Raw genomic sequence first — 22112 nt, 5'->3', positions numbered from 1 at the left:
CACTGTGTCTGGCCAAGTGCAGGAGGTAAGTGAACAGAAATATTTCTAACCCATTTGTTAGAATTCTTCCATTCTTCCATGTTTTTTCGTAAGGTGTTCATAGGTTATGAGTTGTAACAGAACCTAGCCAGTCATATCACAACAACGTATAGACATCTGGTGGAAAACTACAGCTGCCAGTCACCACATGTTGGGCCTGGATGCTCTCTCTAGTTCTGTATCCTCCTAATATTAAACCCCAGATGCTTCAAGGAAAGATGTGTTCCCTGAATGTGTTTACTAGGATGGTTCTGTGCATAGGGAGAAAATTCTTTCCTGATTCCAGTAGTTTAAGCTGTACCCCAAAACATCTAGATAAATAGTATCTGTAACAGTGCCACTTCAACCACTATTTTTCTGCTTCGCCTTATGAAGTGTTTAATTTTTTTTCCTGAATAAGTGTTGACATTTTGGAGGGGAAATGCTAGTCTTCATGGTAACTTATTTCAGATTTCATGTGTTAATTATACTGTGAGTAAAAGAATCACTCCTTTCATAATACTTCTTAAAAGCACAAACCTCAAGACATCATGGTGCAGTGCAGTGTGCCAGCTACTAACATCACAGGGAGCAGTGCACCACAGAGTCTGTGCACAGCCTCGTTCATGCCAGTGAAAATGAGGGGACAGAATGGAGTCAGTACCTGAAAAAGATTAATTTACAACTTCTCAGCATGAGAAATTATGTATCTCAACTAATAGCCTGGGAAGAACAAAAAACCTGAGAAGATTTTAGACTGGATGTCATATATCCCCTTTCTTTAGTAGTGGGGAGGCCTCAGGATTGAAGCTGAGACCTATACTTAATTTTTCTAGAAATCACTATTAAAACACTCTTGATAACTGTCCTTTGAGGAATTTTTGAACATATTCCTTCATGTGTCATGCTACCACAGATTCATCCACAAAGAGTACATTTTTTTACACTTTCCATAAATTAACATGTTCTTATTCACAGAATATCAGGATCATGGTGGGAGCCTCACTTTCCTTTCTATACACTGCAGAGTTTTGTCAAGAAATTAAGAGCTGCATATTTTAACTTTGGACTGCATACTGACATTTTTCAACATATGTTTATGTCTAGCATATCCAATGTTCGTCTGCAAAACAACATGATGAGTGCTAAATTGCCAAGAACTCCTCTTTTAACTACATATGTATACATGCAACTCTCCTATTCACGACTGAAGAACTCCACTCAAGTCAGCCCTTTAGGAAACCAAGACCTTCATCTTAGATAATTCATTGTTTCAGTTAAAATTTCATTTAGCCATACACCACCAAACAAGGTGCTTCAGTCTGTATGCACATGATCATTCATTCACAGGGACAGGCTTGCAGCTAATTTCCTGTCAGTTTCACAACAATAAAAATAAAATAAACCTTCTTAAATACAGTCATAAATACTGTTACATAGATGATTTCACTCTTAATCGTATCAGCTTACTAGAGTACTAATTTTTTAGTAGAGTGGAAAAATACATTACAAGTTTCACAAAAAAATATTTGCAGATACTGAACTATTAAACATTTCATTTTACTATATCTGTTATTCTTTGTTATCATCTTTCTTTTTATTCTTTCCTAAAAATGGTCAGAAGAAAAATCAAAATACAACATGGTTGGCGCCTGAATTTTAAATGAAATGAGAAGTGCAGAGCTGGTAAAACCTGTAGTACAAAAATGTTGGAAAAAATACTGTATTTTGTTTACAGAAAGCTTATGTTTGGAGATGCTTGAAAGTGGCAACCTTTCAAGGGAGAAAATAAAAAACAAACTAAAAAACCTCCATAGTTTACATAAAATACTTCCAGATTACATTTATTGCTTTTTGTTTGGTTAGCCTTTCTTGTAGGTAATGATACAGATAATTGTAGGTAATGATAAAGACAATCTGGTGACTAATGTTATTTTTTAGACTCTAGCCAGCCAAGAGCTTTCCCAGACTTTGATCCTGTCCATCTCCTCCTGTAAGACACATAAGAGATGGGGAGAAATAAAGAAGAGACAGAGGTCAAATGATGAGGGCTTTAGTTCGTAGAAGATTGCAGTTGGCAGTCTATGCTTTTAGGAGTTAAAGCACAAATACTGTAGCTGCTGAAGTGCCTTTGACCTTTCACTGATAATTGTGTGAGCAAAGAAAAGTTCCACCATAACAGCCGGCGATAGTCTAGTCCAAGAGTCCCAGCAGAGGTGCTCTGCTCTTTGTGACACGGCTCGGAAACACAGTGCAATCCCTGTTCCTCTGAAACCCGCTGGAGACAGAAAAGTCAGTGTTCACAAATACACTGGCTGGTTTATGAAATACTCTCTGCAACTGTAAACAGTAATTTTGTTCTAACTTGGGGAATATGCACAAGGTAGCAATCTCTGGCACAGCCCTGTGCAATGAAATCTGAGGAATCATGAAAAGTTCTCCATGTAGAAATGTATATATAGTTCCAAGGCATGATCAACAACAAGGGCACTCTCGGGCCTCAGCTGAACTACTGAGTAGCATGTCCAGTTTTTATCAAAAGGGAAACATATATTCCTGGGGTTCGAAAGCCCATTTGTTAACCAAATGCCAGTTAAATAGAAACACTTGGGGAAAAGAAATTCTGATGAACTGGAAAGAGACTGGAAAATATTCATCAGTGTATTGAACCCCAGTGAATTAACCCACTAGAAAATAGATTCTGGATGGCATGGTTTTTCTCAAAGTTTACCTAAAACTTAGTATGAGCCTCCAAAGCCAGTTGTCTAATCACTGAGGTACTGGGGTTACCTGCCTTAGTTTTGAACTAAGGTCAGGGGTGTGCACTTAAAATGAACCTCTTAAATCACCTGCACCGTACTTTTGCTCACATTGTGAAAGTCTCCTAATGAACACGATATGGGTTTTTTTCAGATGAAACTAAATTGTACATAGATCCTCAGGAGCATACCTATCACTTTTCTGCCACTAATGGGTATTTAGCAGCCAGGGCCAGGTAACAGACAAGCCAAAGTAAACCCCTGAAACATGCTTAACATAGTTGTGATGGCTTCAGCTACAGCTTTTCCCCATTCCCATTCCCCAGATCCACTGCACTGCATGGCATAGGCTGAGTGAACTTCTCCTTTGTCTGAACAAGTGTGGTGATAAAGGGCTGCCTTTCATTCCTAACTCAATGAAAAAAAATTACAAAAATTTCAAATTCATGAATATTAAGTGGAGAGAGACATTTTCCTGCACCTCAAGCTTAGGGACATCTTTGTAGCTGGAGGATTAAGACTCTCACTTCACCGTAGGTTAAGTGTAAGCAGCTGTGTTAGAGTCCTGAATTTTATGGTTCCCACTTTTAAGTAACCAATTGACCACAGACATAACAACAACAGCTACTTGAGTCAGCATTAGGAATGCCACAAAATGCTATGTACCTAAAACCTGGTATTTTAGCTAGCAGTTAGTACTTCTTAATATCAACAACTGAACAAAGTGCACTTTAGCATGTTCAGATGGCTCTCACAAAGTTTTCTTCTAAGAGGTTCAGACAGATCTTGGAACTTCATTTAAAGTACTCAAAGAAATGAACTGGCATGTCTTGTGCTACCTTGTGTTTGCCAGAGGCTGAGTGTACATGTAAACAGTGACTCTGGGTCAGATGATACTCTTGTTAACTTGTTTACTTGCTTCCATGTCTGTATGTTTGCAGAGGTATTCAAATTAGACAACTGTGGTTGCAATGTTTTGCTGCCCAGTATCAGTGGTTGCTTTGTTGCAGGAGTCATTAGTAAAAAAGGGCAGATGAGACAAGAATCATAAAAGCTAAAAACTAACACAAGTCCTTGCATTTGCTACTGGATAAATACACAGCAACTAACTGCATTTTAAGTGTGTGGAGCAGTAAGTCTGGTTTGAACTCAAAGCCATCATCCCATAAACACTCAGAGTTGGAAAAGGTAAATTTGATGTACAGCAGTCCATGAAATAACTACCCAATAGCCCTTTCCACTGAGAGAGGGTAATTTAAAACCAAGATAATTTTTCTCCAATTAAGAAGTTGAAGTAGGATAATCAGATGAAAGACAAAATGGGTTTGTCTTGTTTTCTCTTGTCTGCCTTCTGAGAAGCAGAGCATGTACTCGATAGACAATATGGAGGTTCACATTAAATGAGGTTTAACTAAAATGGCAAATTGGATCAAAAATCTTTTTCTAGCTTGAAAATACCTTCTCTAAACTGGAATCCTCTAACTTACTGACAGCATTGTGCTGATGACATCTCATCTGGATTTGGAGAATCTGAGCCTGCTACCTTGAACACTTCTCCTTTCCCAAGCCATGTAAACACCCTGGAAACCAGCTATATCCCTAGCATCAGCTACAAGTGGGACACTGATAAAAGTGATAATGACCCAATTCTCAGAGCTTGAGTTTGCTTCCATTCATCTGTGATACTCAGAAAAAATCACTGTATTTGTATTCTAAAAAAAGCAGAAGTGGCAAGAGTGATCATAAAAATCCATTTTAATCTTCACAAATATTATTGGTTGCTCCACTGAACACTTCTGAATCCTTGCCTTTCTAGACAGTGGTTAGGTTGACTTCCCTCAGCATGCACATTTTCTGCTCTTCATCAACAAAGATCTAAACAATAGCTAGAAAATTGCAACTTCTCTTCCTGCTGTTAAGAATTATTCTAGAACATGTACAGGCACCTCACAGAACATTGCTGTCCTGTTAGGTCACCTATTCTGACTAGGATGATTTAGGGATGATTATGGCCAGACATAGGAAAATTGATTTAGATGTGAGATTGTGATGTCAGCAAGAGAGGCAAGAACTGAAATTTGAAGAGCTGAATGTATATTCAGGAATACCATTCTTCTCTGCTTTTATTGTTTTGTAGACTTAGTTGTTGAAATTTATCATATAGAGACCAGAAGGTGAGCATCATATCAACTGGTTGCAGAATCTTCCTTTACAGCGTGATGTATTTTTGCTCATTTTTGTATGCTGAATTTAAGAATCCACACAAACCCTGACTTTTCTTCTTTGTTTTCTTTTGTTGTGTGCTGTTTCTGAAGACAGATGCTCAAAATCAACATCAATTATATAAAGATACACAAAGACACAAAAGGAAAAGAAAAAAAAAAGGGAGAAAAGAACTAGGCAGTGGAGTCTGGAATGTCTTCAACCAAGCTATAAACTTACATTGTTAAGAAGAGCCAAACCACAATCACTGCTGATTTAAAGGAACACTTGTACTTAGTGACCATCTTCATGAAGCAGAATGCATGGAAAAAACCATCAAGGTTTATAAACAGAAAGTAAATAAGTGGTGCCCAATGTTGGTCAGCACCAATTCATTTATAGACTGTTCCTCTCAAACCATCTGCCATTTGAACAAAAAAGTGCGGAAGAACTTTGAAACTTCAACTTTTATTACAGAGTATGAAAATATCCCAGACAAGCTGAAATTGAACCCCCTTGTCTCTGTGTATGTGTGCATACACATGTGCTTTCTTGTTGACATGTATTATTATAGAGATGAGCTTCCTACAGACATTGGCTCCTCTTTTACACTGGATATTTTGAGACCTAGGATAAACCAAGCAACACTTTGCAGACATCAATAGTCTGATCCTTACACAGAAGGTCGTCATGAACCTCCAGCCATCTAAAGAACATTTGAATTTTACCAGGTACATATGAATGTGCCTGACTTTAGCAGCCCACTCTTGCTCTTGTAGATTCTATTTAGTTCTGAAAGAAATTCCCCAAATAATTGTCTATAAAACAATGAAAACAGCAATCACATTGGGTGACTGGACTGTGATCCTGGTAAGAGCAGATTATTGGTAGGTGTCATTGAGTAGAGCTAATATTTCTCACTGATTCTATATACTTTCCTATATAAAATTAAACAGGGTGCAATTTATCATCAATCCAGTCAAAATATATAATATTTCTATTGAACGATATAAGAAAAAAAGTGTACAAATATTAATGATACAACCAGGAAATGTATATTCCAAACCTCTCTGAATTCATTCAAGCCACCTGCAGCAGGCCTTCAATTAGAAATGATAACAAAAATGTCCATTGACTTCAGAATAGAGTTAGCCAAGCTTCCCTACCTAGTAGATTTGATCAAACTATGAATTCTGGAAGAATTTTTAAAAATACATTTTTTTAATTACCCATATAATTTTAAGTTAATAATTTGTGAACAACTAAAATGGGTTTTATTCCTCATATGCCTTTATCAAGTTCAAACATTTAGAAGCAAGAGCTGTTATGTCAATAACAATATGACATTAGGGTGGTAAAATGGTGTCCTAGAGACCATTCTTTTTAGCAAAAAAAAGAAATATTATGACTTAGCTGATGACCCTCAGCATTTAATGGTGCAGGGTTTTTTTGAATTTTCTGTTTGCAGCTAAACTGCTCCTTGGCTCCCTGCAAAGAATGGGCTAGAGAACCCAATGGAACTCACTAGAGTTTTCTTCCTGCCCATTAATCCAAATATCTACAGAAAACTAAGGCATGTAGAAGGATGGAACATACCCATATCTCAGTCCTGAAAGATACTCTGACTTTACAGGGGTTGTCACAGAGCCCTGGGCATCTGGATGAGCTTCACAGTCAAGCCAGGTTTAGGAAGGGCCAGTCTTGCAAGCAATGGATGTTTGTGGAGTTTACATTTCCTTTTTATGATGGCACTTCAGGCTGTTACAGAAAGCCAAGTGCTACTGTCCCACAGAACCTGAGGCACAAAATAACTCCACTGATGTGGGGATTGTGCCCAAATTAAGAACATCTGCTAGATTCATCTGAAAAAAGTAGTCATTCTGAATTTGTGTTACTCTATCTACTGCTGAGTTAGGATTTGATAATATAAAAAATCCCTACACAGAATTCTGACCTAATTTGTGCCTCCAGTGAAGCCCATTCTTTGTCTGGTAGTTAAAAAAACACAGGAATATTTGATTGCATATTTGTGATAGTTGCAGCCTATTAGGGAGATGATGAAGGTTGCTGACTTGCTGGAACAGGTGAGATCCACCCTGCATATAAGAGATATAACAGCAGCTACAGGGAGAGGAAGGAAGAGTCAGTATCTGGAAGAGATACTGTGGGAAAAAGCCTGTTGAGGCATTTTTCAGTACAGTCACAGTGTACTGAATTATTCTTCCTCCTGGTAAAAACAAATTCCAAACACCATGACTTATCTAACTACAACCAGTGTCACAGTGGAGATTCACCCTATTATTTTAATATGAACATATCCAGCTGGGAGTGGAGGAAGAAATATAAACCTAAAAGAAAACAAAATGCTGTGTTTGTAGTATTTCTACCATAGACTTAAGCTAGAAAATATTGCATGTTTCATAGAAAATGTTGTTTGCATGAGGTCTTTAGAATAATTTCCATGATTCTGAATTCTGATTCATTTGAATAGTATCCCAAATCAGGTTTGCAAACCTAGTCAAATATCTCTATAGCTGTAAATCTCATTGGAATGCTACACCTAGCCCTTAAATATTCATTGCTACAATTCAGTAATTGTGTTACATGAAAGAAAAAAATGGATAGGGGCCAAAATGGTGAGTGGCTATTTTCCTATCCAGCAATTAGAAGCAGTGTAATATGATGTGGATTTTTCTGCAAAACCTGACACCATCTCAGAACTGAAATTTGTTCCAGAAATGGAGTTCTGAAAACATTTTTCTTAAAATCAGATTTTTCTTCTTCCTTAGAAACTTTTTCCCTTGTCCTGTAGTTATTCTCACAACTAAAAAATAGCTGAGAAAAAAATGGATTAACATTTAACATCTTTCTTCCTGTGACAGTGAAGCATTGTTCTGGAGCAACAATATGAAGTCTTAATAAACAATCATTCTTATTCAGATCATTGCCTGAAGTTGGTCAGAAGTCATGGAAAGAGGAGTTCAAATTACTGGACTGTGAAATAGCTTGGTGAAAGGAATGTATGCATTTAGAGCCTGGCTCAATAAATACCTCCTAGGGTGGGGAACAAAATCAGATGAAGATCCATTAATCTGTACCAGGGCTCAAGATAGCATCATCCCAAATCTTAAATTACTTCTGGGAAGCCATCAGCACAAGAATCCAATCTGTGTAGAAACTGCTAGATGGTTTGGGAACTTCCAAAAGGCATTTGGCCCCCCAGAATGCATCCATTATACATCTGGTGTAATAGGATCATTGAATTACATAGTCCAAACCAAACCATACAGAAAATCTCACAACTTTTTCACAGGTTTTTAGGTTTTTATCTGAATTTTCAGATAAAACCCAGAGTTCTGTCTTAGGGCAAACAGATTTTTATTGCTGTACAAATATACTGTGCAGTACCTAGGTGTGGTCTATTCTTAAACCCATTATGGTTATTTTACTCTACCGTAAATAGCAACAGACACAAATGTTTACAAATGAGACTTTGTTCCCATATCTCTGTCTGTGCCTTGCCAGCTTCCTGGAGGGAAACTAAGTGATGCAGAACTTTATTCACTGGAAACTTTATGTGCTTATTTGCAAACAAAACCTTTGCATGTGATCTGAAGCTAATGATTTGCCTACAGTACGTTGTCATCCCAACTGTGTTTGTTAACACCAGACTGAACAAATTGGAGGAGTACAAATGTCAAAAGCTCAATTGAAGATTGAAAACCTGGGTGTGTCTAAAGCATTCACTATTGTTTATCAACAAAGTCACGTATTATATAGCATGACATCCTTTGTGCCTATACAGAAAATGAAGATGAAAAGTAAAAAGTAGTAACTTTTCTTATATACAGTGGGATTACTATCATTGTAGGGCTAATCACTGCTTTATTTTCCTCTGTAGTAAGAGAAGCTTTTGAAATAGCTTTTCTGATTTATTTTCTCCTACTTAAAACTTACACAGTGGGATCACTCCATTTTTAAGGACTTAAGATTCTCTTCTCCTTCATCCTGTGAAAAACTGACAGCATCACATTGCCTGAAGTGTCTTATGGGTAAAAAATTAGTTTGCTAAGCCACTTTACCTGCCTGCTTCTTTCATTTAATTCCTATAAATGTCACAATTCCCTCAAAGCCCATGTTCAATACAGATCATGCCTTTTTCAAGTGCTGTTTTTCAGCAATCAAGTGTTCTTGCCATTCTAAACTAACATGAACTCTCCTACCAAACATTTCAGAAGATACTTTCTTGCAAACAAACAGCAATGGAGAAGGACTGTCAAAAACAAAGCTCACTTTTTAATGAAAAAAGACAAATAAAGAACACTGATTCCATTCTGGCATGGAGATCTTGTGGCAGAACTCTTATCAACCTCCCTCCTATTGCTGGCATGTGCAAATCTCTGGTGATCAAGGCCACATACCATTATCTTCAGAGTACCTTAATGAACCTGGAACTGTATAACTGAGAGCCATTTTCTAACCTGAAAACTTCTGTCAGTCCAAACTTGTGCCTGTTCCAATTCAGGGTCAGTAGACTGGATCAAGCCACCAATGAGGCATGGATTGCATGTAGGACACTTAACTATGGTTAACACCTAACAAGGGCTCCAGATTTCTCAACCAAGGGGCCTCACCAGTTTGCCAACAGAAGACATTGACCACAGCTGGATTTCTGACAGGATCTGTGAAACACCATGCTTGGAAAGAGTTTAACCTACAGATGGAAATATAGCCATGCCAAGAGAACAACCTAAAACATCTTCCTAGTTACTTAGCTGTTGTAAGAGAACTCGTGCAGCACACCACTGCACTGACATAGCCATAGTGCTCCTGGGACCCTCTGCAGAAAGCTGTATTGTGTCATAAAGATGAGGTGAGCTTATTCCTTCTGAGGCATGAAGCTTCCTAGGCTGCAGACACAGTGGATGATCCATGCCACAGTGGGATTTCTGAAGTAAGTCAATAAAGTAATTCAGAACTCTATAGTTAAAGAAAACTTCTGAAAATTATTTTTGAAGTCTGAAATGTGTCAGAAGCTTCTGACACATATCTGCACATAGATATACTGTGATTTTGGAAATACCCTATTTCTGTTACCATATTTAGGTCATAAGTGGTAGTGATAAACAAAATATCAGGACCCTACATATTCTGCAGACTTTGAATTTTCTTCCTTTAACAATCTTTTGTTTGCTGAAGCATCATACTGCAGTATAGAAAACTGTATCTAACCAGTAAAAGACATTGTACCACAGAGACTAGGAAGAAAGGATGAAGGTAAGAGAAGCATATCTCCCCAAACCTCCTGCTCTGTAACATCCCATGTATCAGATCTAACCTAACTAATCCTAACTAGAGGAATTAATTTGATTGATGGGTTCCACAAGAAATGCTTCAATGTGAGGTATTGTATTACTTAAACTCACAGGCAACATTGCTCCAATGGAGAATAGAGGCCATTGACTTCCTTCTTTTTTTATACAGTAAAACAAAGGTTTTGACTTCAGACAGAGCTGAGTAGCAAAGGATAATTTTAGAAGTCTTCAGGAAATTAAAAAAAAAATGATAAATACAAAGAGGAAAACATCTGGAAAAAACAGGGACATATTATCACCTGTATCTTTGGAAAAGATTCTCCTCCCACAGATAGCCAAAAGAAAAGGGACTCCAAAGGTGTCACCCCACTACCCCACAAGGAATAACAAAGAATTACAGGACAGCCACTTTGAACTTGAAAGTCTGTTTCACCATTCTACCCTTGGAACTTATAGATTATTATCCTTATATCAACCTACATCTTCAGAATTCTCTTTAACTTATTTCTACTAATATGCTTTTGTATTATTCTTTTTCTTGCTCCTTGTTTGCTGATCGCCCTTTCTCTCCCACCTTCTTTAGTGACAGAACAACAGATTTTTAGGCCTTGCAGCCTGGAAGAAGTTTCTGAGGGCTTCAAAAGATCCCCTGCAATTCTGCTAGTCAATGAAGCTATAGAGACACACATGTGGAGAAGTGCTGGATCCTCTTTTATCCTCTTAGCCAACAAAATATTTTGTTTAGGTCGATCAGATCCTTTAGCAAATTATTGCTATGATACATGTCCAAATAAAAGTAAATTTCATCTGAAAGTTCCTTCTGTCAGGACCTACTTTTATCTAGAATTCCTATTTTAAAGCAATTATAATTTAAAACCTGAAAATGAATATACCTTTTATATGAAGTTATTATTCTTAGCATTTTCAGAATGAAAAACATATCTGCTATAAGTTCCACTTCTGTACTTGCCTACATTTCAGATTCAGATCAAATCAAAGGCAAGTCTAAGAATGAATTTATAAACATTTACATGTGGTTTTTGTTTGGATGAAATATGTAAGAAATTCTCATGAAGCCTACATGTGCTTCCACTGCTAGAGCCACTGAGTGAAAAAACATGAGGGAGACAAATGGGTGCATAGTTTTTATTTTTTCAGTTTATATATCTACTTTCATTAAAGTTAGAGATATATTTAAGTACTGCTATAAGCATTTGACAGGCTTGGATAAAGCTGTAGTCTGAAGAAAAAACTCCTGCATTAATAGAGATCTAGTGTAGCAAGTAAGTCACTGATATCTTGTCAGGGTTGGGCTACTGCAGCTGTGCAAAAACAAGAGCATGAGAGTCTCCAGAGCATGCAGAGATTGTATCCAGAGAACATCGGTTTTGTCATTATTATTTTTTCTTATTTGAAATATAGTACACATGAGGGGAAAGTGAAATGGCAAGCAGTAGTAAATAGATGCTGAGATTAAGCTACTAAACCAGGAATGTCTCCATGTTCCTTTGGGTAGGTTGTTGGTCAGACTCCTTTTCCACATGAAGAAAGGTATTGGCCATATGGTATGTTCTGTGCTTATTTCTGTGCAAGAGGGCTTCATCCACAAGATACTGAAAATTACAATCTGCTCTGATAATTCATTATTTTCAATCATTAAATCCCTAATTTACTTACCTAATGAAAGTTGGCACAATCTAATTGGGACTTTTGTTTCTTTGCTGTTTTTAACTTTTTTCATGTCATTGGGTTTCCTTGCTGATTTACTTTTAGCAATATGCTCTGTGAATAATGGTGATATGCCAAGGTTGTTGTGGATGGAATATTTTTGTCTGAGAACTCTGATGATACCAAATGTCACATAGATTTTTCTTTTGATCTAGGACAACACAAATGGTACCAAAAGGACTGCAACTGCACAAGCAGAAAGGGAAATCTACGTCCTGAACTCCTATTGAATTTACTGAAGTTGATTACAGATTTATGATTTCAATATTGGTCAATATTGTGCATGTTGAACAACAAAACTTAAGTCTAATGAAGAATAACAAACTGTCTTCATAGTTTCAATAGCCCATTTTCTTTTACCTCTGGATTTCCCAGTTTCAGCTCATAGAGGTGACAGAAATCAAGAGTGTAAACACAACCTTCCATTTGATTAAATGTTTATAATCTTATGTTTACTCATGATGTATCAAAGCCAATTCCACTTAGAAAGGTGCATTTGTAAGAAAACACCACCACAAGCCGAGATCTGGGTTACACAAAAAAAAAAAAAAAAAAAAAAAATCAGGGAGAGAATGTGTTACAGAAGACAATTTTTGCAGAGACATCAGTTTTACTGAAGTTGATAACAAATCCAACTGATGAAAAAGTAAATAAAAAGAAAATACCATTGATGCATGAACTATAATATTACTAACATATTAAAAAAATCCTTTTAATTGAAAAATCCACACTTCAGGTGACTACAAGCATGCTTTACTCAGAGAAATTATCCATCTGGAACTCAATCTTTTTCCTACATTCCTCTAGTGCATTATATATCAACATAGAAATACCTCTCACTTATTATTTTAATTTCTACCTTAATAATAACCATCTTCAGTTTTAAACCTGACATTTGGAGCAGTAGATAGAGGCAATTAAAGAGTGAAAATAAACACAGGAGGAGGAAAGGTTACTGCACGTGCTATTAAACATAGAGTAACTACTGTAAGACATCCTTGCAACAATGCAGAGGCATTTTGAAAATAGCTGTCCAAATATTCTCACTCTTTGCCCCAGTTTAATTACGCTGAAAATTAGTACAGAATAAAAAGTTTTGTTACTCAGTTTTGAAAGGCATTAATGAAAACCTATCTTCTCTCTTCCATCTGAAGTTCCATTTCCTGCCAGATGAACTATGAAGTGGTAACAGCTTGGGGCAACATTTTTGATATGAGAGCTCTCATAGAAACAAGGCTTTGAGAGAGAGTGAGAGCCAGACACACCCAAAAAAGAGTACACAATGGAATTGATATAATAAAGGACATATTATGTTAGAAGATTCAAAAAATATTGAAAAGGAGTTAATATATTACACAAATAAAGCTGATTGATTGCATTTGCAGTGTAGTTAAGCAATTTGTAAAGTGCCAAATCAGTATTCTTGTTCTATAATGGCCATGATAACTCATCATATTTGCTTTCCTACTTGTAATCACATTTTATTTTCTTTACCAGAATTCTACAAGTAATTGCTGGTGGCATATAGACTAAGTCACAGATGTTAGAACAAAAGATAAAACAAGTACACTGAATGTACATTTCACATTTACACCCGACAAAGGTTGTCAGCTATTTCTTCCTTGCAGCTGCTTAAAGGTCTTACTGTCCTCTCCCACTGGAACTACTATCCGTTGCATAGATTTAGAAGTTGTGGAAAATTGATTTTTTTTTTTTTTTTATTACCAATTAATAACAGGTGGATAGTGTGAAAACAAAGACACTAAACTACCTTTCTCCCACCATCTCCCTTTTGCCCAAGATCAACTTCAGTCCATTCCTCAACTGCTCTATCTCCTCCGCCCTGAGTGGTGCAGGACAGGTAGAGAATAGCAGTTTATGGTCACAGAATCATAGGATCATAGAATGGCTTGGGTTGAAAGGGACCTTAAAAATCCTCTAGGTCCAACATCTCTGCCATGGGCAGGGACACTTTCTACTAAATGAGGATTCTCAAAGCCCCATCCAACCTGGCCTTGGATACTTCCAGAGATGGGTCATCCACAATTTCTCTTGGCAACCTGTTCCAGTGCCTCACCACTATCACAGTGGAGAATTTCTTCCTAACTAATATAAACCTACCCTCTTTCAGGTTAAAACCATTACACCTGGTAATCCATAATAGTTATGACTTGCTATTGAAAATCTATACCATTTCATCTCTGCTACTCCTTTCTTCTCACATGAGTCCTCTCCATGGACTGCAGTTCCTGCAGGCAGTATCCTCCTGCTTAGATATGGGGTCCTTCACTGGCTGCAGGGGATGCACATGTAGCATCTCTTCTTTCTCTTGCTTTTCTGACCTTGGTGTTCCCGGGCATGTTTCTCACATTTTTTTTCCCCTCACTCCTCTCTGCTCTGCAGAGGCTTGAACTTGTGGCCTGGATGGAGCAGTCCCAGCCTCTCATCATTGCAGCTACCCCTGCCTGAGGATTTAGAGAATAAAGTTTCTAGATATTGCTTTATGTTTTATATATGTTATATAAATATATCTTTTATTTTGTTCCCTAAAAGGTCAACTGGATAGATGCTCTGGGAAAAAAAATGGAACTTAGTTCTTTGTGGCTACTACAATAATGAATGGTGCCACACTTTAAACTTTACAAGCAGTAAGAGTCACACACTATAAGACATAAGAATAACAGAGAAATGGAAAGAAATCATGAACAGTTGTGTGTCCTTCAGAATATTTGTCCATAAGGCGAGGCACAACTTGTGTTTTTATCAACTCATCTAGAACAGAGAAAAACAGAATCTTTAAGGTAGGAAAAGACCTCCAAAGTCATTGAATCTGACCTCTGACCAAACACCCTCCACCATATCAACTAAACTAAACTATACATGTATACAGAAAAGAGCAGGTTTTTATATGATTCACATATCTTATTAGAGTACTTGAATTCTTCATTTTCTCTCATAGACTAGATTCAAAGACATGGTTGTCTCGACTGCATAAAAGACCACAAACTTTGTGAGTGACCAGTATACGAAACTACTGCCTCATTTCTGCATGTGGCCTTACCATTCTCCAGATGCCCTGACCAAGATCTTTCTGGGTGTTTGGGAAGGTACTCAGAGCTAACTTTTACCACCCATGAAATCTCCACAGAGCTGAATTGGCAGAGGATAGGAAAAAGAAGGCAAACAATGTGTCATGTTGTATCTCAGTTCAGTCTACAAGTCAAGTAAAAGCAAACTGAAATCTGGACTAAAAGGCAAGAACCAAATTTTCTTCCCCTGAGATTAGATGTACATCCAATTATCTGAATGCAAAACTTAAAAAGCAGTGTAAGTGCAGCCAGGAAAACATTTTGAGTCTGGTCTGAATGCTCTAGTAATGGGTACAGACTCAAGAGATATTTCCCACAAATGTTGTTTACATATCTGATGAAAATCTGGCTGATGCCTGATGACCATGAGCAAGAACTCACTTCAGAGGAGGAACGCAACTGTGAGAATAATATTTAAGATGCATGGTTGCTTCATTTTTATGTTTTCACCACTTGGTCACATAAGTGTAGCTCCAGTGAAGAAGTGGTTGTTGTTCAGTCAGAAAACTGGATCCACTGCATGACATGGGAAGGATTCAGACTTATGAAAATGCTAAAGCAGTTTTATCTTCTTTCTTTCCAAGGCAGCTGAAGCAGATATTACTGAGACAACACTGCCAGAGAGAAAACAAAGCTATTATAATAATCTCAGCTACACTCTGTACATTAGACATATATCTACCACTGCCATGCTGATTATGCTGCTATATGACAGAAGGAACATCAATACAGTCACAGGACAACTCACTTCTGCTGTGTGCCTAAGCCAGGGTCAATTTTAGCAGTAGCCCAAACATTTTCATTGCTTGTCAAATTTAAGTGTACAAATCTGGCAGTTCTGCTGCTGGTAGAACATAATAGACTGTATTACCTATAGGACAGCTTTTGAAATGCTGCTGCATTAACTTCAAGTGTATTTCTGTTAATTGTGAAACCATTTATTCTATCTGGAAACCAATATACATGAGCAACACTAATAAAAAGAAAATAAGAAAATCATTTACACAGAAAAAATCATACTATGAGAATTAAAATAATGTATTGAAATAATCCAAAGTTTTTATCATTCACTATCTTTCCCATTTTTCTTTCAGTTGCTGGTTCAAAATTATTTTGCTTTAAACTGCTCATAGCCATCCTGCACTTTTTTCTTTTACAGAGGCACTGCCACCTTGGGTTGAGGGGCTCCACTGTACCCTGTGGTGAGGGTGTTGGATCTGGCTGGAATCTCTGACCTCCACCCCAGAGCCCACAGCCACTGCCTGGGCACTGCCACCCAACATGACGTGGGGACACCAAAGAGACAGAAGGCAGCTCCTGCCTGGCTGGTGGCTCTCCTGTGATTTCTGAAATCACAACAGCTCACCTGTAAAGAGGGGGCACTGCCACAGAAACAGGGATGAATTTCTGAACAGACTGGCTCAACAGCAGATACCCATAATGCAACCAGGGCTCGTGGTTATTACAATCTCTCCATGAAAGCACTATCTCCTATTTTACATTTTGTCTTTGGGTAAGATTTTAAACATATATGTCTGGGTGTTGCATTTTATCCCACCCTTCTGTCAAAAGGTGGTAGTATTGGTGAGCAGCTTACAACAGCTCCAAACATGTGAAAAGCACCTTCTCTGATGACAATATATAAATGAGATGATTTAATATGACAGATTGGGGACATCTTATCTGACTGATAAAAGACAGATTACATCTGCTTCAGACTATTTCTACTAGAATGTTAAGAAGAGATTTTATACAGGCCCATATATGAAAAATCATTTACTTGAATGTTCTAATGGAAAGTGAGCATGAGAGATCAATTACCCCTGGTAACAGTCTTTGAAGAATCTGCATCAACCCCCTCTTTCCATTGTTCTAATTAAATGTGTACTTTATTAGAATTTATGTATATAGATAGCAAGTCACAGTGTATTTCAGTAGCATCTCAATATTTAGAGATGCATAAAAAGAGAATAAAGACTTGAAGAATGATTAAGAGATTAATATTTTCTTTCCTTCTTAATGCTCACAGAATATTCAATAATGTTTATTGCAAATAAACAACCAAAACAATTCTTGTTGTTTAACACAAAGCATAATAACCTTCAATAAATAAACTAGATGAAATAATACATCATTCAAAATATGGGTTGGTATTTGAGTTGAAATTCCAGGACTTTGTTCTTTAAAACTCAGGAAAAAACCTTTTGGAATGGCTGGGTCCTTAATTTTCTGGCTTGCCTGACCTTTACAGACTTTGTCTTGTGTCTCCATTTGAGAAAGCATTAAAGTACTTCATTTGTCTGTAATTTTGGATCATTTTAAAACCATATCTAAAACAAATACAAAATAAGAGATTACCTAAGTATTCTATGGAAACCTGATCAGCATAATTCATACACAAAAGACGGGGAAAGTACAGAGAACCTGGACTTTCCCCTCTTTAAATCTTGCCACCATCATTGTTGAAATCACTGGATGACAATCTCTGTCACACGTATGTCAGCCTCCACCTTACAGGCAGCATTGCTTGTAAGCAATGCTTACAATGATTGTAGCTGAAAGCTGCTTTGGGAATTCTCCTTTCTTCAACACCCAAGAATGTTTCCTTAAGGAATGAAAGGGAAGAAAGTTTTGAGGAATTATTTTATGTGTATAGCAAAGAGGATATTTTAATTACTTTCTAAAGAAGAGCTAAATTACAGAAACAAGCCCATTAGATACATAAATTAAAAAGATAATTTTGTTACCAGCCTCTTTCTCCTTTTTCATTTTCTGTCTCATTTATTCCGGTTCTTTTATAAACAGCAGTCTTGAGAAATCTTGAGAAATGCTCAGAGACAGGAATTTTTTCGCCTGTCCCCAAAAGAAAGAGTATCCTCCCTGTTTCTTCCTCTGCCATACCACTCCTCCCCATTCCCCTGGAAGACATCTGTCTTTTGAACTCAGCTGAAGGTGAGACCAGCTTGTCTATTAGGAGGGAAGAATAAAATTAGTGGATATTTTTATCACAGAGTTCATGACTGGATATTTAGTAAAGATACAAAAACTTCACTAGGAAAAAGTGACGAGGTCATTGGGGAAAACAACCTATGGAAAAAGCACAGTTACAGAGTCCAAAATGAGTAGGGAAATATGTATCACAGCACTTATGGAATTTTTTACCCTAAATTAAAACTAGAAAGACTTTGAGGGATGGGAATTTTTTTCTACTTATTCTAGACAATTGTAATGGCATTTTGGATTTCTGTCCTGTTCACATGTGAGTGTGAAAGGAAATGCAGATTTCTCTCCAACTCAGATTGTTTGGATGTACTGATTGGAAAGCTCAGCCTCCAAACCAAGTACACATGGTAGTGTTGTTCCTTACACCCCCAGCCTTTCTGCCAGTAATCCTGCAGGCTCCCTGCTGGCCATCTCTTGGCTAACTCATGGCATACTAACAGCTCTCCACATCCTTCCAGTCTGGCTTTAGGGTGGTCACTGTCAGCAAGCATTTTGTGCATTCTCTAGGCAAGCTGTGAAAGCTGTTTTGAAGAATCAGTCAAAAGAACATTGAAACACCATCAGTGACCACAACTGGCAATCAGCAACAATGAAGCTTCAATTTCAGACAATGTCAAAACAGTGGTATCTGCAAGGCTAAGAATTCAGAAAGCAGCTGTTCCCAAAAGCAAGTTCATAACTAGGAGAAAAAGGAAGCCCTCCTTCCCTTTCTACCCCTATGCAAGCTTCTGCTGCTAACATGAAGCTCACCTGATCACACTTCAAGCTATAACTGAGAAACAGGCAGGGAGATATGAACTGGCAAAAGTAACCATGTAAGAGTAGAAGCTGGCTGAAAGAAAATGTGACTGAAAGCAGAGACTGAAGCAGTGCAGCAGAGGATGAGGAGGGAGTCAAAGGATGGAGAATATGGGAGGTGAGTGCCTGCTGGCTTTTAATAGTTCAGCTGTTTCATGAAAATACAGGTATAATGACTCCTACAGTTTGTTTCACTGCATCTTAGGTATGTTAATTCCAGAACCTGTGGCAGTTTTAGACCACAGGTATGATCTGAAGCCCAGACATTTATCAATATTCAAAAATATTTCCTTTAATTATTTGTTTTGCACATAAAATTTAAAAGGTGAACAGAATCACTGTTGCATTTTTTCAGTTTCCTACAAACATTTTTCCTTCCTTCCATGACTGTTAAATTTGACTTTTTTTTGAGTATGCAGTGGCAAATGTAAATTTCATGTGGTGTTTGTTTTCTTGATAGCTACTTCCTCCCTAAGCTATCAGATAATTTGACTTACAACACCATCAGAGGCCAAGGCCATCTACCCTCTTGAAGTAAATGCCTTCAATTCTGCCTTCCTGTGACCTGATATTTGCAAAGAAACAAAATTTTGGGGCTGGCAAAAAAACCTCTATATTGAAGATTCCCTGTTTTCCTCCACCATAACTTATATCTGCATTGCTTGTTTCTCTTAATCTTCCTTCTAATATCTCCCCTTCTTTATGTTTACATGCATTCAACCTACTGAAACATTGGCATGAAATAAAATTTGCTTAATTCCCAGCATTTTCTTCAACCTGTCTTCAACCTGCACTAATACAAATATAAACTGGATTTTTCCCTGTTGGGCCTTTGTAATCTTTTGGTTTTAATGTCTGTAGGAGAAGCAACCCTTTCTGTGTACAACAAAGCTAATGAAAGCATGAAATATTCATATTGCATCCCTAATTGTATAATAAAGTGGAACATGTACTGTTATAGTTGAAAACCTCCAGTCTAATTAGCAGTAGCCTAATAAATGCTTAAGTGAAACATAAAATGTTTAGTGCTACTCAACTAAATCTCTTTCCTCATTCAGTTGTATTTAAAATGACAGTAATAAGATAATTTAAAATAATACAAAACATGTGTGCAAATATATATTCTTATTGTAAATATCTAAATATTAACTAAGGGGTTCCTTCAGGGTTTCATAATCAAAATAATCAAAAATTGTCTTGTCCTATTATTACTTCTACTACATATTTTCAACTTTTTATTTTTCTTGGCTTTTTATTTTTTAATATGCTACTGTTTAATTTATCAACAGCTAGTATAGTTTTATGTATTGTGGGAACATAATATACAGTTGAAAAGTCTATTTCAGTTTTTCATTTACTCTGTAGCCCTGGAAAAATAATCCCAAATTTATCCATTAAATCTAATCAAACAAGCAATTGTTGAATAAAGCAATCTGAAACACCATGGTCTTCTCCTTTTCGTTTTCAAAAATCTCTATTGAAAAATAATTATCTGGTTTCCAGGAAATATTTCTTCTGTAATAGATAGGAAGACAAGAAGCAAAGTGACAGTTTCTGTGGAAGAGCCAATAAAACCTGTGAAACTAAAAAAATGCTTATGCATTTTCTCAAAGGTTACACATGGTTTCAGATGAAGAAAAACATTTTGTACAATGCAAAGATGCTTCTAAATTTTAAATATCATAACTAGGGAGATGAAGGAAAATGTTTTACTATCTAAAACACCTTCAAACAAAATAAATAGAATACATTTATTCCCCCATTGACTAATGTAACCACTACTGGAGCAACAGTTGTATAAAAATGTGCCCTTTGGATAGGGCTTTCTACAAGTGTCTATTACATTGGTTATTTTCTTTTTCTCAGAATTTCCTGATATCAACCCCTGAGACAAAATTTTAAACAAAATTAATCTGATGTAACAAAGAATAATATTACTTTTTCTCATTGCAATGTTTCAGTGTACGTGCTTCATATATACACAAGCTAATTGCCTCCTTTTCTTATTATTAAAACCAATAATAATGCTGATATTATGATGTAATAAAGATAGTGTTTTATTTTCTGTCATTATAGGGACCATTTTTTCTGCATTATTGAGGTTTTATGTGTGATTGTAACAAGTTAAATATTAACACCCTTTGGAAATGTTGGTTTCCCTTTCCTTATTTATGTAATCAGAGTAAGCTAATTGTCAATTTACTGACATTTCTTTCCAATTTGTTGCCCTTTTTCATGCGTGTGGACAAGCGTATCTCATTGTTGAATTATTTATTCAAAATCAGGAGTTGTATGACATTGAAACGGTGTGCCACTTTGAGTGAACAAAGAACAGATTAATGAGGAAGTACATTTACGTAATGAACATCTAATCTATATCTTTGTGAAATGCTTCAGGATTATTTTATCTAAAAATCACAGTGAGCATGACACAATTATTTTTATTGCTTTAAAATGTGGGTTAAATTATGTGTCACTTGCAGATTATACTGAAAAAATATTGACTTTTCTCTCTCTAGAATCTCTTCAAGGTGCTTTCCTTTCTTCCTCTTCGTAACATAGAATATATACACCTATTAGATTTGAAGCTTTATGTACCATAGGTAAACACTGAATTCTACTACAGGATAAAGTTCTGAATTCAGTACACACAAAATCCTCTAGGGGACAATTGCTTTTCTTAACAGAGGTCATGTTTTACTGATGTGCCTTTTCAGTTATTTTTTTTAATCAATAACAATTTTTAGGTATTTCTACTCTATTTAGTATTAAATTTTGTACATGTATGCAATTTTGATGTCCTATAAGAAGTGAAAAAAAAAAGGAATCTACTACACAATAATCAAGTTGGAGCCACTAGGAGAGTTCTACTGACAGCCAAAATTAATATTCCAGTTGAAATTCAAATTAATACCAACTTCAGTGGCAGGTTTAATCAGATTAATTGGTCATGAATGAATGATACGACAAAGGGCCTTCGATTTTTAATTGTTTAAAGGACCCCTAGTCCATTTGAAGTTAATGTTCTCTGCAGAGGAGCAGGAAGAAGATTATGAAACAGATAGTATTAAAATGTATTTAAAATGTAGCCAGGAATTTACTGTATACTTCTCTAAGTTCTATGTGCAGACCAGTCTGTGGGTCTCTCAGAAGCCAGGCAAACCTCCCATCTTTGTGTTTGAGGCAAACTTGCTGAGGAG

General features: G+C 36.7%; 1 long non-coding RNA gene across 1 annotated transcript in view; it reads right to left on the bottom strand.

Moving 5' to 3' along the window:
* Positions 1 to 18524: 18524 nt before the first annotated feature.
* The window catches only part of LOC146763431 (uncharacterized), a 47751-nt gene continuing 44163 nt past the window's right edge, over positions 18525 to 22112 (bottom strand). Inside the window, exon 3 of the long non-coding RNA XR_014952150.1 lies at positions 18525 to 22112. This exon is cut by the window's right edge and continues 25298 nt beyond it. This is a non-coding gene — a long non-coding RNA (uncharacterized LOC146763431).

This window comes from Lonchura striata, chromosome 1A, assembly GCF_050655825.1.
Source record: "Lonchura striata isolate lonStrDom1 chromosome 1A, ASM5065582v1, whole genome shotgun sequence".
In the NCBI taxonomy this organism is placed as follows: domain Eukaryota; kingdom Metazoa; phylum Chordata; class Aves; order Passeriformes; family Estrildidae; genus Lonchura; species Lonchura striata.
The sequence above is the reverse complement of the archived record's forward strand: the minus strand, read 5'-3'. Positions and strand labels throughout refer to the sequence as shown.